Below are 6,100 nucleotides of genomic sequence, written 5' to 3'. Positions count from 1 at the left end.
AAAAGCAGTCTGCTGATGACACACTGAGATGAGGCACTTCGAAAGGTACAGCACATTATTTTTGGTTTTAGGACAGGTTATGTCAGAAGAGAAAAGAGAGTCGTGAAGCTAAATGTGAGCTTGCCAGTGAAGGCTACAGCACGTTATTGAGCTCTCTGCTTATTTTCAAGGTGATGCAATGTTTTAGGGCGTTATGATAAAACTTGTGCTATCAGTTGGTTAGTCTGACCTTCGGGTTGTAGTTGCATAGTTTGAGTCACAGCTTCGAGTTATTTGTCCTGTACAGTCTGGTATAAACAGTCTGCTAAGGGTTTCTTATGTAACGTCGTTCCTATCAACTTCAGCAAAAAATGCTGCGTCGTGAAAAATGTGCATAATGTGTAACAAATTTAGCCCCGTCGGTACCTACAGACAAGTGAGTCCTTTTTATCATTTTGGAGCAGTTATCACAGCCTGAAGGAAGGAGGAAGGGAAAAGGCAAAGCAAAAGAAGAAAAAGGGTGAAAGCAGCCTTTAAGGCAGCGCCGTGAAAATGCAACCCCATTTTGCCAAACTGTTGCTGGCTTTTGAGGTGGAGAAAAAGCGTTTTTGCCTTTCCTCGTCGGCTTCCAGGGTCTCGCCCAGCTGCCGCGCGCTGCAGGACACAGAGCCCTCCTTGGCTGCTCGCCGAGTCCAGCCTCAGCGCAGGTGCCGGAGCAAGATGGTGACATTTGGAGTGAGCTGTCCTCAAGTGTTTGCAGCGACTTTGCCTTCCAAATGCAGCTTTGCAGTAGCTGCTATGTTGCATCACCTCTCATTCTATAAATCTGTCACTGCCTATCCAAAGCCCGGAGCAAATCCATTTGCTACAACTTTTACAAGTACTAAAGCCCATCTGTGGGAAGTCACACACAGGATTATTTCTGTCCTCTTCTTATTACAGACTCAGCAGACTCGTTTAAAAACTGTATTACCCAAACCAGGCTGGGAACGGGTGCGTGGCAGTCCCACAGCCAACGACTTCAGCCGTGCCAGCGATGCCCAGCGTGCAGCCCCCGCGGAGGGAGCAGAAGCGCCGAGATGAGGCGTGCTGCAGCGAGGAGCATTTTGTCCATGTGGTCATATGTTCCAGCAACCAAAGGACCCAGCTCATGACATTAAATCTAAATTAAATTACCATCCGCTGAGCTCCTTAAAGGTACCTATTTTAAGAGTGTGTTTTCGCCGCAGACTGCAGAGCTACACAAGCAAATCAGCTCCCAGCTAGCCCCCGGGGAGCATGGAGAAGCCCTCCGTTTGCCGCTGCACAGAGCTCCTGTGGCCTCATCGGCTGGGTTTGCTGGCCTCCTGGCCGGGGGGCTGCTGCTAGCCAAGCCACTTCAAGCTGGCTCGGTGCTTCGGGATGCCCGGGGCATGGGCTGGCCCCGCTATGGGATGCTTGTTGTGGTGGCTGGAGGAGTCCTGCGCTGAGGGCTACCAAACCCCAGCACCTGGGGCCGGCTCACTCTAAGCCAAAAATCTCAGGTTCACGCCTTCAGACTCAGAAGCTAACATTGGAAAGCTGAGAAGCTTTCTGTTTTCCTTCAAAGCAGCACGCAGGAAATTGCTAGTTGCACACGTAGAAGAGCTTCGCAGTCTTGGCACTGAGTTTTGATATTTCAACTGGATTTAAACATTTATTTGCCTTTCACACACACAAACATATGCCTACGTGTGTGCACAGGGGAGTGGGGTGCAGTCGCAGTCCTTTTAAAGCCAGTGAGAGAAGTAAAGCCTGAATCTTTCTAAGCATGACTTGGGATGGGTGCCATACTATTGCAATGTAATTTGTCTTCATAGCTCTGAGCCATCTTAATTCTCCAGCCATCATTACTTTGCTTGGTTATCACTCATACATTTCTATATGCTAGTTTGCTTGGAGGAAAGAGGTTGGAAATTTACAGCCAGAGTGGATGAGTCTATATTTTTGGAATTGGAGCTAAATTACCCACCAGTTGAAGCATTATTGTGTTTTACAATAATTGCTGATTAAAATTCAAATGCACTAAATTCCACCTGTCATTCCCAGCATCGCCTCCGCTTGTGACAATGCCAAAGCCACGAGCGGGTATGAATGAAGGGAGGGAAGGAAGCAGTTTGTCTGCACAATTCCTTGCTTTCATTCAGCCACAATCTGCTGCCCCCCCCCCCCCCAAACTCTCACGATATTTTCCACAAAATGTCTGCTCTGTAGGATGCTTTGTACAGCGCAGACACCGTGGTTCAGATTTTCAGAAGCAGCCTCTTTGTTTTGACACACATGCAGGACAGGCAGCCTGAGCTGCAGCTCTCTTATTTGTGGCCAGTCAAGCTGCTACGTTAATACACGGGCACTTACGATTGTTGATCTGGTGTCCAGGTGGGCTTTTCTCTTATGAAGCTTTTGAGAGGAGCTAGATGGGCTGTTCCCGTACCTGAGCTCCCACTTAGTGTCCCAGGTTTGCTCCTGGCCATAGGATGTGCCCCAAGTCCATTTCCCTCCAGCTGTCTTGAACTTTGCCATGGCTGCAAAACTTCTTTTGACTAGTTGAACTCTCCAGTCCTTTCCTTCTCCCTTTGTGCCTCTTGCAGCTCAGCATTTTTGGTCTTCTTGCTTTTGATCTCCTATTCTCTTTTTCCCAGCTCTGTCAAGCTTCTCCTCACTGTGCCTAGCATTTCCAAGCCTGGAGAGCTGGGGAATAGTACAGCCCCTTGTGTTTGTGATAAATCTGGCCAGTGGATAAGTAAGTACCTGCTCCTAGCAGTATTTTCTCCACGTAGATATTTCTTCTTTCCTTTTGCTTGTTGCTGAATATTGCAACAGACAGCACGTGTCTGCAAATGATGAGTACATGCACTTCATCAGTCTGGGCCCACAGTGAGCTGTTCAGAAAAGAAACAGCCTGATTTAACATCGTTCTCCATCCTTGCTGCCTAAACAAAACAAAGCAAAGTAAAATAAAACAAACAAACAAAACAACAACCAAACAAAACCACCAAACAACATTTGGGAAGGCACGGTGAAGCAGAAGATAGTCAACTGAATTATATCGCACGGCAGTAGCCAACCCGTTCACACACTCCTGCTCCAAAGGGGTGGAAGCCACTGGATGGGCTGAAGCTGTCTGGATTTAGCAGATGCCAACAGTAATAACAGTGCAGAATCCGGTGTGAAGCCTCGAGTTTTCTTAACCCCTGGGAGAAGGCTGGCTAGACAAATGTGAGAAGAAACAGGGATAGCAAGGAGAGGGAACGTGGGACCTCAGGCTGATGGCTCAGCATCGCATTACTCACCCTCCCAGCTCTGTCTCACCAGTGGTTTAGCACCTTTGTGGGCTTGGTTTTGATAGCTGAAGAGAGAGAGATGACTAAGACAGGATATTAGGAGAGAAGGGTGGAAGAACAGCAAGACTGTAAACAAATCTGCTTCTAGATGGGGCTGGGGGTTTAAAGAAGGGCAGTGCATTTTGAACTGCTCTGTGCATACAGAGTACTGCGCTGGCTGGTTCCTCACGGCAGCGTTTGCTGTGCCACAGCAAGGCAGGGATGTCGATGGGCTATCACGAAACCAGAGCACTCTCGGCTCGCCTGGATCCCAGCCAGCAAAGGATGCTGTAAAAGCCTGTCTGGCTGCTTTGGCAATGTGCAGAATTTCCCACGGACAATGTAATTCTGCTGAGGCAGGAAAATCAGAATGTTTATATTAGTGAAAAGATGAAGGTAGGCTTGAGATCAAAGCAGGAAATCTGCATTCAATTCCCTGCTCCTGCAGAGCTTTTCCTTGTGGTCTTGGGCAAACCAAGTAAAACTCCCGTGCTTCACACCCTGCACCGTATAAGAAAAAATATACTGCCTTCTGGTTTTTGTCTAGACTATGTAGACAGCGAGCACCTGGGGAAGAAAAAGTCTTTCACCATGTATTTATACGGTGCCTGGCTCTTCGGGGCATCAGTCTTCAATATTCTCTCAGCACAAATAATAAGGAATAACAAATAAGTTAAAATGAGTATTGTTATACAAACGTACAATAACCAAATCCAGCGAAACTGTGGTACTCGGTGTAATTGGCCGTGAGTCAGTATCTCTCAGCGTCATCCCACGGTGATGCAATGCCACAAGACAGGAGGAGGCAATGCCAGGCCGTTCTGCCGCGTTTAGTCCCCGTTTCTGTGTATCCATGTTCTGCACGATCTCCTCTCCTGCCCTCCAGGCTGCTCAGGAAGACCAGGAGGAGCTCACACCAGGTGAGGGAAGCAGTCAGAGCCCCGGGGAGCAGGGTGATCCGTTTTGCATCTGCTTTTGGGAGCCAGAGCCCTTTGCAGACCGCCAGCTACGCACTGCCCAGGCACCAGCGATGGCTTTGCCCTGGGAAAGGAAAGGGCAGGACGAGGCAGGGAGGACCTCAGCCCTCCTTACTCTTAGGGCTGTTTGTCCTGAGCAGATTTATGCACGTGACGTGTTCTCACTAGCAGGGTTTGTCTCCCCACTGCGTTTGAGCTCCCAGCACAGGAGCCCTTTGGAGCAAGCGGTGAGCGCACAGGGCAGAGAGAGCACCGTAAACAAAGCAGGGAGTTTGGTTTTATTTCCGAACAGACATATGCAGAACAGTAGAGGAGTACAAGGGGGACAAGGCAGCATATCCTCTCACCCCAATACATGAAAAATAATCTCCCAGGCTGACCCAGACACCTAAGACTCAAGACAAAAATATAAGCTACGTGACTAGTTGGAAGAGAAAGAGAAAGCAGGAAAAATCTATCAGAGCTTTCCATGGTTCAATCGGTCAGAGCCTGCTCCACTGGGAAAACAATCAATTAACCACTTCCACTAGTGCAGACACAGGCGGGCTACTCTGGAGGTAGTAAATCTTTGAGTTTATTTGTTCTCGGTTGACTCTCAGCTTATTTACAGCATCGCAGGAGTCTTCCTCCTGGCTTTTCCTCGCTTCTCTGTTTCTGCCAAGGATCGCTCTGTCCACACTGACCAATGAAGAACACTTACAGACTAACGTTTTCCAGTTTGACTGCTTATTTCCCTTAAAAAAGCAACCAAAGCAAACTGTTTCCTCCAGGCATCTGGAGGGCATTGCAGCTTTAACTGTCCATCTGAATTCCAGCTGTCAATACATTTCATCTTACTTTAAGGCAGAGGTTTTTGGTTTAGGAAGCTTTGGCCCAGCCAGAAATCAAGCAGCCCTGCAGTACACAAATTAGGCAGGTCCCTGCCATGAGAGGCAAAATGTTGTAGCAGGCAAATGTGAGGTAGGTGACGCCAAAGGTAAGGGAGGATGCTGAGCACGCAGCTCAAAACCCTCTGTAGTGGAAGGCTGCAAGAAAGGACTGGAGCACAGCTGGTACCACAGGTGTGGTGAAGGAGAGAGGTGTGAGCCTGGAAAAAGCACAGAAAAGGAGCATTGAGGAGACGTAACTAAGGTAAAGGGCAGGGCTCGCACAGGGATTTTGGAGGAAGCGGTGCTGAGAAGCTGCACAGGCACAAGGGGTTCGAACTGTGCCTGGAGGGGGAGACGAGGCTGGCAGGGGGGTGGAGAGCAGAGAAAGGCGCACAACTGTGATCTGGATGGTGGAGATGTTCCTCCTCGGTGTCTGATATTGAGATCTCAACGCACTTCAGTCCCAGAGTGAAGATGAAGAAAGAAAAGGACAGAAAAAAAGCATTGGAAATCACTTGGCAGCCGTGAGAACAGAGATCAGTCATCCAAACCACAGGCCTATGCTCCATCCATTAGGCACTGGTACCTCTGCCATCACTGTGCTTTCAAAATGCAGTGAAACGAGCCATTTAGGTGACCACAGCATGAAGTGAAGCCTAAATTGCTATTCCTTCTTTAAAATTTTCCTCTCTTGCTTTGAACAAACAGAAAGCAGCTCTCAGCACTTCTAGGTAGCTCCTGCGCCTGGGAACCTGGAAGCAGATTTTGATTCACAGATGTCCCTTGCTCCTCGGATCGAATGCGCTGCCAGGACTGGTAGACAGGAGCTGTCTAACAGCTTTAATGCACTTGGATTTGTCCCGATAGCGGCGGTAATGCCTTGATTGGTGCTATTGAAATCTCTCCTAAGCATATGGTAATACATTCCTCACTG

General features: G+C 48.5%; 1 protein-coding gene across 2 annotated transcripts in view; it reads left to right on the top strand.

The window, feature by feature from the left end:
- The first annotated feature begins 5,196 nt into the window (after positions 1–5,196).
- Positions 5,197–6,100, top strand: part of RIMS4 (regulating synaptic membrane exocytosis 4) — a 60,098-nt gene continuing 59,194 nt past the window's right edge. For both annotated transcript variants that reach the window (XM_083801200.1, XM_083801211.1), the window contains exon 1: positions 5,197–6,038. The gene's annotated coding sequence lies outside the window, so the exon portion shown is untranslated. The remainder of the gene's footprint in view (positions 6,039–6,100) is intronic.

This window comes from Anser anser (genome assembly GCF_964211835.1).
Source record: "Anser anser genome assembly, chromosome: 16".
NCBI classification, from domain to species: domain Eukaryota; kingdom Metazoa; phylum Chordata; class Aves; order Anseriformes; family Anatidae; genus Anser; species Anser anser.
Note: the sequence above shows the minus strand (reverse complement) of the source record. Positions and strands in the feature narration are given on the sequence as shown.